This window comes from Limulus polyphemus, unplaced genomic scaffold (genome assembly GCF_000517525.1).
Source record: "Limulus polyphemus unplaced genomic scaffold, Limulus_polyphemus-2.1.2 Scaffold325, whole genome shotgun sequence".
NCBI classification, from domain to species: domain Eukaryota; kingdom Metazoa; phylum Arthropoda; class Merostomata; order Xiphosura; family Limulidae; genus Limulus; species Limulus polyphemus.
This window is the reverse complement of record NW_013665935.1, coordinates 161,862-174,785: the sequence shown is the minus strand read 5'-3', so window position 1 is coordinate 174,785 and position 12,924 is coordinate 161,862.

Sequence of the window (12,924 nt, the reverse complement as noted above, 5' to 3'; positions counted from 1 at the left end):
CTTAAATCCACAAGATCTGCTCAAGTTGTTAATGGTTATTAATTGGAGCAGAAACGATGTGTTTAAATCCACAAGATCTGCTCAAGTTGTTAATAGTTATTATTTTTGCAAATAATTTACAGATAACAAATGATAAACTTTCAACATTGCACGAGCTCTCCCACCAGTGGCGAAAATTCTGAACAAACTCTAAATAAGTCTAAACATTCTGAGTTTGCCCATGAAGAAGAAAGGTCCATCTTTAGAAAGCGCTTGGGTTATAGGGTTTTTATTCATTTCTAAACAAGTCGGTAAGTTCAAGGTTAATCGCATTTAGATTTTTTTTTATTATTGTATTAATACTCACCAATTTTGTTTAAATAATTTCCCATTAAACTTTTCAAATGGGTATAGCTTGTGGTGTCTGGGGTCATTAACTTTCAGGTATTTGTTAAACACAAACATTCTACATATGTATATATTAAAAGGTAAATATCTATAATATCATGAGAAAATGCACATGCGTGTTTATCTCCTCTTCTCTCAGTCAACGTTGTAAAGAATACCGTTCCGGATAAAATAGCAGATCTTGTGTACCACCAGATTGAGAGGTTGGAAGTAAATATTTACAGTAGTGAACTGAACTTTTCATAACAAAAAAAAGAGGAAAATTGTGCTATTTTCAATTCAAAAACACAAACAACTTTTGATTTTCTTCCTATGAATGCGATTATATATATGTATATATAAGTAAGCCTGCTTTTGCAGTATGTGTGTTTGTTTTCATTCAGTTATCTTCCTAGCAACAACTGTAATCGGTCCATTCTTTCAGTTATCTTCTTAGCAACAACTGTGTTCGGTCCATTCACTGAGTGGACATCCGTTGGTCCCGTTAGTTACAGAAAATTATGGAACTCCGGTTGGTGCGCACGATTTTAATGTCCATGCTTATAAACAAACAGTACAACCTAAACCAACAGTACCTTTCTTTTGTTCTGAAGTGGACAAGGGGAAAGTGAAGGGGTGTTAGTCACAATAGAGGAAAAAAATCTGTGTGACGGGGAACACAAGGTTCTTTAGGAACAATGGGCCTGCGTGGGAGAGAACAGATGGCATGGGTTTCTATGCAACAACACAGAGAGACGCGTGGCCTGCGTCACTATGGAGACATGCATTTTGAGTGCGAGCTCGCGTGCAAACGTATCGTCACGATTTTTTTGATTTGTTATATGTGGTAGTCCCCCCCCCCCATTGCGATACTTGGCGTACGGCACGTGGAACGCGCTATAACGGAATTTTCTTGCTCGGTTGACGATTTTGTGCACGAAATAAAAGCAAACCGTGCAATCCTTTGTGAAGTAAAAATCACGTGACTTCGTTGTTTGAGGGAAAACAAAGTCAAGCGTCGAAATATCTCACTTTTATTTGAACTATCCAAATCTGTTTTGTGTTCGGAATTTTATCAATGAATTGTTAACTAAGACTTTATACTGAAATGGGCTCAAACACTTCTATTGTCTTTGAAAGTGTAAATAAATACATCGTTTAGTTGTATCCCCTAGCTGAACATGACTGTTACTGTACTCGTATGCCTAATTCCCAATAAACACACGAACATATAAATGTTCAGTCACTTCTAGCAGCTACTAGTACAGACAAATAAGAGTGTTTTAACGTTTCAGTTCATAGCTTTATTCTAAAGTTTTGATAACAAACACTTGGATAAATAGGCTTACCTGTGGGAATTTTATTTCGTAAAATGCATTCGATGTTTTTTTGCAATAAAAAAAGATAAAAATATAACTACTGGAGGCTATACAGTTATATGTGTGTGTGTGTGAAATGAACCAACTACACACAACTCATTAGATTAATAGTACTAATTAACGTTATCAATATCTTCTAAACTGTTTCCTATTTCAAATGTTCACGTCTGTCATATAAATTATAGAACTGGAATTTTCAATACAAGTGGCACCTTATTTGCAGACAGATTAAGCGGCCAGGTCAAAGACCCCTAGACTTCTGGTACAGCCCTCCTTAACTTTGAACTACTGACCAGAGGGAGGACAGCCAACCAACTTTGTATGGCTTTTTGAACCGAATAACAGGAATGGCGATCACTTTTAATAACATGCCCATAGCTGAAAGTGTGAAGCGTGTTTAATTCTATGATGTCTCAAACCTTGGACTTTGCGATACGCAGCCCGCTGCGCAAACCATTAACCCACGCCCAGTCCACACATATTTTGTACAATTTTGACGAATAGACGTGAGGTTGTATTGTTTGATAATATAAACACTTGACAGAACGACGATGACTTTTCTTCAAAGCAAGCACACAACTAGTTTGTTGAAGAATGTTATTTGTTTTTTATAGAAAGAAATTTTGAATAATATGTGTGAGTGTTATCAATACTTCTTTTTTTCAGTTTCAGTAAACTTGGAAACCATGTTCTCGTGGACATGATAATTATCATTAGTGCAAGTGTTAACTTAGGAAAGTCGTGGAAATGATAATTATCATTAGTGCAAGTGTTAACTTAGGAAAGTCGTGGAAATGATAATTATCATTAGTGCAAGTGTTAACTTAGAAAAGTTGTAGTCTTTATATGTTAAAAAAAATGGTTATTGTGCACAAGTTATTCATTTGATTTGTTTAACCTTTGAAGCACACCTTGAAAAATTGGTTTCCTGAAATTTGACATAGATACATTTTGCTTCATCGTGTACATAAGTATCCAAAAAAGCTAAGTTATTCATTAACTCCTATCTCTATTTCCTTTAAAAAGTTATTGAATCAAAGAAACAATACAAAAATGATTCTCTAAATACACGTCTTCATCATAAATATTAAAGAAACCTTTGGATGTTGAACCTATCGATGCTTACCTTCCACATATGTTTCTATCAGGAGGTAGGTTTAGGATGTATGAAAATATACACTCCAAAAAGATAATATTCAGACCTGAATTATAGCAGATATATCTAAGATGAGGGATGTAAGAGATCCTCTCTCTTTAGATTTTCAAGCCTAATAAAGTTTTAAATATTTTACATTATGAGTTCCTGTATGGTATCTCATTTTATGGAATATTAGTAAACAGACAGTAGTTTAACTCTTGCATTTAATAAAATGTTCAATGATTTAGTGGATTGAATGTTGTGTGACAAGACAGAGTGTCTACTGATCCAGTTAAGACAGAAACATAAAAAACTATCCCCGAACCTACAGCTAAGAAGGACGTAACTACTAGCATTGGAATGAACAGGTAAAAGTATGAGTTGGTGTGCTATTGTGAGATATAATAGGTGTTTCTCTTCCTTTAATTTAGAAATGTCCTCTACAATTTGACAACTTATTAAGCTGACACTTATAGAGTCAAACTTTATGCACAATGGATGGAACCTATACAGCATTAAGCCGACAATTACAGACTCAAAATGTAAGTACAATGGATAGAACTTATATAGCATTAAGCTGACACTTCCAGAGTCAGAACTTTAAGTACAGTGGATGGAACCTATACAACATTAAGCTGACACCTAGAGTCAGAACTTTAAGTACAGTGGATTGAACTTATACAGCATTAAGTTGACACCTACATAGTCAGAACTTTAAGTACAATGGATAGAACTTATACAACATTAAGCTGACACTTCCAGAGTCAGAACTTTAAGTACAGTGGAATACAGCAATTAAAAATAAATCATTAATTTAACCTTCAATACACAGGAGAAAAGCGGGACTTTAAAGTATAATTATCCATACAGGCAACAAAATGAAGTTTGTTTCATTTTACAGCAATACTATGGTCATATTTTAATTCAACATAATATATAATTCAAACATAGCGAGGGTTTTTGCTGTATTTACTGTTTTTTCCTATAGTTTATAGACTTATATGTATACAATCCATAATATACAATACTTACATGTGATAACATTCGTATCAACGGTATTTACACAGATAACAAGATAGAAAAACGATCCTCTAAGTGGTGGATCAACATGCAACATTCCAATGAAACTTTCTTAGTTTTTGCAGGTTAAACAGAGTCCTACAAAGTTCTCCTAAAATAGCTGGTAGTTCTTGAGGAAATGTTAACTAAGTTCTACAAGTAAGTATTTCCAAGGTGATGATATTTACTGAAAGTGGAGATCTTTTTGTCAAATTAAGTCATGCGTGCAATCAGCAAATGTTTAGTGGCCACATATTTTACGTTATGAGTAACGTCATTCTTGGGTCATAACGTAAAATAAGAGACCCCTAATGGAGAAGCTGATTTGATTCTTAAGGCCAAGGGGGTCTTTAATAAACAGCTTATCCTGATTGTTTTACGTGTTGCCTATCCTCATGCTTACGGCACTTTTTTATCTCTTACTTTAGCATTAGCCAAAAGAGTGCCGTAAGCACGAGGATATGCAACACGTAAAACAATCAGGATAACTGCTCAATAAAGGCCTCTAGGCTGTAAGAATCTAATCAGCTACTCTGAACCAAAGTGAAGCAAAATAAATATTTTAATTAATGTTGTTGTTTTTTACCAATTATATAACAAATTTAACCGACATTCATTGTCCACGACCAATACTGCTTAAGGTTGAAGGCTAAATGTACTAGTAATCGCGTATCACAACACCTTCACCTACGCTTCTTTTTTTTTCTTCTGCTCAGGTGAAGAATTCTGTCGGTGTTTGGGGGATGATGTGATACCTACTAATATCCACGTGCTATGATTACCGGTTAAGGTTATAAACTTGTAACCCTTTGAGGTTAGAAATGAAAACAGTACAAAAAAGTTGAAGTATACACTATTTAATATATTTGACGAGGGAACCCGAGTATTTCTCTAAACTTCTGAGACAAACTTCAACTTCTCGCGGGTAACTGAAAATAAATTATAAACCAATAGAATGATAATAGAATTACGTTTGTTTTTAGATTGTGTAATCAGAACTGATGTGAGAAAAAGGATTATCCAATACAGGTAAAGGGGACATTCTTTACAAATATTTATGTTACTTTATTTGTTTTTATTAAGGGGGACATTCTTTACAAATATTTATGTTACTTTATTTGTTTTTATTAAAGGGGACATTCTTTACATTTACTAATGTTACGTTATTTATTTTTATTAATAACGTTTCTTTCATTTTTTGTGCTTCTTGTTCTTTACCGAATATTTTATGTTTTCGTAATTTATTTTATGATTCAGTTTTTATTTGTTCATTTACATGTGATGGTTGTTATAAGTGCTTATCATATCTTATTTTTAGGTTTCTACTGGTTTCACCAATTTTTTGTGAGTTTCTTCCGTATTCTTATAAACCGTTTCCCTTTTCTTTCTATGTATGGAATAATTCCTACAATTTGGTTATTTTTTAGTTATTTTTCTTTATTATCTTGTGTATTTTATATGTTTTTGAGTGTCTTACTTCTTTTAGTGATCTGTTAATGAATGTTTTTGGAAAAATATTGAACTTTAAAAGCAGTTGAATTATAATTAATTTCTTTGTTTATTTTCTTAGGTGAATAAAGAAGGAAAACAGTATGTATAAGCCTTTCAATGTAACTATTTTTTTACTGTTGTCGCGCGCTGATTGCCAATTGAAGTATGTTCTAATGTATGTGTTCTTTCTATGTATTATTATATTGCATGCGTTGTAAAATCGTGTGATATTTAAATTTAAGAAGTTTAATACTGCTTCTTTTTCCTCTTCAATTGTAACATCTAACGTTAGGACGGATGGAGTTAATGTGTTTGCAGGAGTAGATTTGTTCATCTTGGTTATCAAAATAATACATCACCAACATATTTCCACCAAATGCATGAGAAGAATAAGGCTGTTTGTATTGTTTTTATTCCTATAGAAATCACAAGTAAGCTTGCTAGAGCGGGTAATAGAGGGCTTCCCAATTCAAGACCACTTTTTTGAATGCAAATTTATCCTAAGATTTTAAAACAATTGTTTACTGCAAAATCAAACAAGGTTTTCAACTCTGATGAGGTTCTGTTTTGTGATTTTGATTTAGTTTTTCTATCGCTGTGTTAGAGATAGATATTTAAGGAAGCATTGAATTTGCATGGAATCAAGCATTAATTGAAAAAAAGAGAGTTCAGATTAAAGTAATTCCTATTATCATTTTCCTTGCAAAAGTGCAATACACTTTCATTTTTGAATCTCTACCAAAGCAGCATAGCGCCCTCTTCATGCCACTTCTAAGAAACTGATTCTACCAGGTAATTATGTCATTCAACCTCAGTAGTCGTATTTTCTTGCAGCCAATGACGTGCTTTCTTGCTCCGCTTTAGTGTTGACATTCTGACGCTCTGACCATCTGTTGTCCTTGTCCTGGAAGACTATTCGAACACTACCAGTACGAAAGAAACGTAATCTTAAAACTACCCCATAATAACCCAAAAATACTCAACGAAAGTAAGCTCTTACGAAAATGAAAAAAGAATAACAACAATAAAAAAAAACTGTTTAAACTTTTGATCGAATGTACGACAAAATAAGTTCGAACTAAAAAAAATATCTAATTTACAAAATGTCAAACTAACCGAACAATGTCATAGATAGTATATTTTCTCACAATAACAAATTCTGTAGTATGATCAGCTAAGAAAGGCTTTAGCAGACAACTTGAACTATAGAATCCTCCTAATGTAAATAGCTGATATTTTCTCTTCAGAGTATCATATAATAGACCAAATAATTGTGATTAGCCTTTAGAATATTTTCAACTGATGTAGAGACGGACGGTGTGATAGATAACGTTATATTTTGTGAGTTATTTTCAGTATATCAAGTGAAATAGTTATATATCTAAAACAGTGTATTTACTCCACCCACAAGAACACACACACACACACATATACATAAGAAATTTATTAACAAATATCCGATGTTCGTAAGTGCGAACAAGATGTTATATTAGTTCGTGCATTTTAATAAACAAGAAGTTTATTAACAAATAACAGATGTTCGTAAGTGTGAACAAGATGCTATATTAGTTCATGCACTTTAATAAACAAGAAGTTTATTAACAAATAACAGATGTTCGTAAGTGTGAACAAGATGTTAAATTAGTTCGTGCATTTTAATAAACAAGAAGTTTATTAACAAATAACAGATGTTCGTAAGTGTGAACAAGATGTTATATTAGTTCATGCATTTTAATAAACAAGAAGTTTATCTTTATTAAAATGCACGAACTAATTTAACATCTTGTTCACACTTACGAACATCTGTTATTTGTTGAAGAAATTTATTAACAAATATTAGATGTTCGTAAATGTAAACATCATCTTATATTAGTGGCCGAAGGTAATATTGAAGATTTTATTAATCAAAATATTACTCAGATGAGTCTCATTTATCTAAATAATTTTTTATATATATATTATTTTTTAGTGCAAAACACTAAATTCCGTGGGGAATCCAGTCAATAAACTTACCGCTGCTTCACCAAGGGACTTTTTAAATGAAAATATTTTATAAAGACGTGATTCAATCTAAGATTAAACATGAAATATTTCTTTGTTTTTAAGCAATGTATAAAAATAGTGTCTTCTTTCTTCTGTAAACTATTGTTATTCCATTTCTACTTGCAAACACTGACACTTTCGTTGCACATATATTGAAACCTATATATTTTTAAGTTGTGCTATTAAACAGAATACAATTACGTCTATACTAATTTATAACTGGCACAGATGAAAAAAAAAGAAATGTTTTATAATTTAAGAAACAAGCAACAGCCTCATTTATTCACGTATTCTAACAACGTATGTAAATAAATATAAAATCACTAATCTCTATCTATTTGAAGTTAAATTTTGACGAAGTTCCATTTCCCTTTCAACTGACATTATATGCTGTCAGTTAAAAGCAAATTACACGCGCAGTTTTAATTTCCATAGCTAGAGTACACTTTTGTTTAAGGTCTTTATTTCAACTCTATACATGTACAGTTTATTTTACGTTTCAATGTTTTAACATTTTATCTAATTTATCTACTATCAAAATATATCATTTGTCAAAGTATAATTTGAATGTTACTTTTTTATTTTTAAATTAATTTCTCTTTTGAGTGTTAATCTATCTTCATCACGTGGCTATTTATATTTGTCATCTTCGTTTTTCGATTTCAGTTTCGTAGCGAAAATTTTATTATGCTTTCCATTTTTGCTACAGTTTGTTTTACCCATCAGATGTAGTTGGTGGGAATTTCTCTTGAGATGTTGATGTTGTTTTTTCAGGTCAAGTTGGACTCAACGTGGATAAGTGGTTAGCAGACTCGTTCTGTGGATTCAAGGTTTCATTATTCGCCTTCCATTGCCACAAAAACGCGCTCTGTTCTTTGGGTCCGTAGTTATTCGATAAGAGTAAGGTTAAGTCTTATTTTTCGGTGACGAATACCTCTAAAAATTTTCTGTTGGTACTGTTGACTAGATGCCTTCGTTCTGGACTATCAGTTCAAAATTAGAAACTAATATACGCAAAGAGCCTTTGTTTATCTTTGCGCGAAAATTCTAAACAAACGGATCATACTAGACTACAGAAATGTGAATAGTAATCTGTTTGTTTAGAATACTGCCAAGAATTAAGCAAATCGAACTGAAAAAACCTAATTTTAATTTAAAATACTTAATTAAGATATCCTTATGTTGTGAGTAGTTGAACAGTCATTTAATCGTGCATTGAGTGCATTTGTTCAAGTAGTACTCTACGTACTGACTGCTCGGCTAGTGAACAAAGAAATTTTGAATTTATGCGTTTTCCAAGATGTGGGTTTGGTTAACTGTGCCACTGCGTTTTCCAAGATATGGGTTTAGTTAACTGTGCCGGCACACTTAACTAAACCCACATCTTGGAAAACGCAGTGGCACAGTTAACCAAACCCACATCATGGAAAACGCAGTAGCACAGTTAACGAAACCCATATCTTGGAAAACGCAGTGGCAAAGTTAACTAAACCCACATCTTGGAAAACGCAGTAGCACAGTTAACGAAACCCATATCTTGGAAAACGCAGTAGAGATTTTAGCTATAAAAAACAAACGTAAAGCACCTAGGGAAGAACGTTGTTCGCTGAAAGAAATACATTCTTTTTTAGCTTGACCTACAGCAAGTTAGCTAGTCTAGATACGCTTTTTTTAAAAAAACAGGAGTAGGCGACACGATGACTTCCACAGTTTACTGTGGATCTATTTTTCGTTGCTGAAGAAGACGATTACGCTGGGCAAGTAAGCATGAAGGAAATACTGTGCTTGTTATTTTTTTTAACATCTTATACACTGTTGTACTGCAAGACATCTTGCAATAAAATGACACGAAATCTTTCAAGTTCTCAACTAACAAAGGGCGTGTCTGAACCTTTGAGTATCTTGTCTAACCAACATGACTTGGTTTGTCTGTACGGAATAATGTCTGAAAAACATTTGGAAAAGGCACGCACGCACGCTTGAGACTATGAATATATATAAAAAAAGCAGGGAATAAGAAAAAGTGTGACTACTGACACACATGAAGTTATTAGGCGTACTTTTTCACAGATAACAAAAGAAACTCGAAAATTAATATACGGAAACGTTTTAGTCTTTTTAAAAAATAATTTTCAACTTTTTTTCAAGCCAGTTTTTAAGGCATATTTATCTTAAGCTCTCTATGGGGAGAACTTTTTAATTTCCATGCATATTATCAAGGACCACATGATCTAACTTGTGACTGGGTATATAGAGTGACATTTGATAATTGTCTACGTAGTTGGTGCCCCCCAGTGGCACAGCGGTATGTCTACGGACTTACAACGCTAGAATCCAGGTTTTGATACCCGTGGTGGGCAGAGCACGGATAGCCATTTGCATAGCTTTGTGCTTAACTTCAAACAAACAAACAAAATCTAACGCCATGAAACAGCTTCAGAAAAGTCACTGCATTATCATTCTTCAGATATTACAAATATATATTAAATCACTAAAAATGTGTAACTTTAACTGCTTTATCAAGAAAAATTTTCGAAGTTTAGAGCAAGTTGTCATCTTGTCAACTGATTATCGCACGTGTCACTTGGATAATTGTTCTCCTGTTTATTACGCTCACATTTTATGTCTGTATGTGCTGAATAACTATTATTATGGCAGAGTTTCCCAAATTTTTGTCATCCATGCCACCCTTTGATAAATATGGTTTGTTACGCCCCATTTTTTCAGTGAGTGAAAGAGTTAACTGACAAAATGTAATACACGGTTACACATTAAAATGCTATGTGTTGTAGTAATTACTTATTTTTGTTAATAAAAATTTATTAAAACGCTTCATTTTGCAATATTTCTCTATTGACTCTACTCTAATCGTTTGCATCCACCTGGGGGGGGGGGTGCGCCCCACACTTTGGGAAACGCTGTTTTAAAGTATTTGTCACTTTGATGCGAAATGACCAAAAGTCGTTTCGCTCTTACTGGAGATAAAATACAACAACGACAGTGTACTAATAGAATGTTTTACTGTAAGAATAAATATGATTAATGATTAGCCACAATTTCCGTTGTGTCAGAGTTTCTTTTCTACAGATCGAGTACCTTTAATCGAAGTTGTTTATATCGAGTTGCGGAGTACTTGAAAGATTCGGGCGCGGGCTCACAGGCGCGGGAATTTTCGACGTTTCAGTATGATATTGATCTATTCTGATTTTTCAAGACACCAACTGGAGATTCCGGGCACGGGCCCAGTGTGCCAGCGACTAGCAAAGCCTCTGTCAATTTGACTAAGATAATTTCCAACACTACACTAAAGTTACTGCACATTTTAAGATATAATTTCAACGTCTCATGGTGGTAACCTGACAATTGCCTTTGTAGGAAAATTGACCCCCGGACAACTGAGCAGCCATATCTTATTATATTATTATATTTGACGAAAATAAGAAAACATTTCTTGTAGTTCATAGAAGAATTAATTATCTAAAACTGCTTAAGTAGGAGAAAATAACACAAGTTTCATGTTAGATTTTGTTTATTGTAATAATATAAAAATGTTGAACAATGCAAAGTTATGTACCAAAAGTACATGTTTAACTAGGAGAAAATAACACAGGTTTCATGTTAAAGTTTGTTTATTGTAATAATATAAAAATGTTGAACTATGCAAAGTTATGTAGCGTAAGTACATGTTTAAGTAGGAGAAAATAACACAGGTTTCATGTTAAAGTTTGTTTATTGTAATAATATAAAAATGTTGAACTATGCAAGGTTATGTACTGAAAGTACATGCTTAAGTAGGAGAAAATAACACAGGTTTCATGGAAGCAGTTGTCCTACAACCCTCATGGTTATGTAGAATCTGCCAAGAACTCCACAAAATCTGTTAGGATTATGCTTTCAATGTTATCCAACTAAGACGTATTTAGCATGAGGATGAAATAAGCACGATAAAGTCACCATACCTGCAGATATATATATATCATTGTAAATAAATAGTGGTATGGTGAGAAAAACAAATATAATAATATTTTAATATATATACTCGCATTTCTAAGAAAAGTTTTCACACCTCAAAATTATTCCAGCAGAAAGAGCTGTTCTGTTGTGTCCGTATAGTTTGAATACGTTTGTGTATTCTGTGGAAGATGTTGCCCGATGTTTGAATAAAGCTGACTAGAAATATGTGTGTTTTTACAACGCATTCAAAAGAAACCAAGCAAGTTCGAGAGATATTTAAATATTTTATTTATGAAATATAAAAAGTGTGAAAGTATATCTTTACAAAAATATATTTATATATATGTACAAAAATGTGTCTTTCGTAAAATATGGTATACATTGTAGCAAAATAGCATGATTTTCGCAATGTTTCTTGAAAAATATAGCAGATTTATGTACTATGCCCTATACATAGAGTAAATTGATATTTCAGTTATTCATGTTAGTCATTAACAAAATAAGAAATATACATATTAAAATGGCTAAAAAAATGTATGTGGATTTCTCTTGAATCATATATATATACAAGATTAATGAAATTTCATTTAACAGCTTGAATCACTAATCATGACAACACACACACACACACACACATATATATATATTAGAATACCTTAAAGTTTAGAAGGTAGTGGAATTTATAAGAATTAAATGTTAACGTTTTAAAGAAACGCTCTATAACTCTCTCCTAGATACCTTACTTATATATATATATATATTTGAAGAATAGCCACTTTAAGATAAAACTTTTTCTTTCTCACATCCGTTTCTTAACAAACTTGATTTCTGTACATCAACCTTGCTACAATGGGAAACTTCCGGTCTAGACCCATGGGAGAACAAGTCACCATCCGTAAGGGAGGCAGAACAGGTTCTACGGTCCAAGTTTATGGTAGTTTCTTCTGATATTTTCCCACAACTCTGCCAAGTAATAGAGAAGGGCTGACCATATGCTTCGCCCTGCTGACCACTCTATGGCCTGAAGGCCGGACAAAAGATATTCTTTAGAGCATAAAAACTGGCCCTGACTTGATGGTATAGATCTCTCCTTGGGAACTTCCCCTCTTGGATCGACCAATGGGTATTGTATACGTAGGACTGTCCTTGTTTTATTACAACTTTATTCCACCGGAACTTGTTGTGGTCTATTAGCTGCATAAAACCAGTTATAGTTTATTCCCATCACAAATGGTAGTCTGTGAAAAAAAACAGAAAAATACGAAATATAAACATTTGAGTATCGTTTCTCTAAACAGTTACAGTGCTGAACGTCTTTGTGTGAGGGTGATGTAGACATTTAACTAATTAGTTGTAGGTAAATTATTACTTTATACTTAGGACTAAATGAACAAATATATATATATATTTATTTATATATTCTACTTTGTATGTACAATTTCACTGTGTTCTACCCAGGAATGTTTCGTTAAAACTCCTATGTGCTAAACGTGC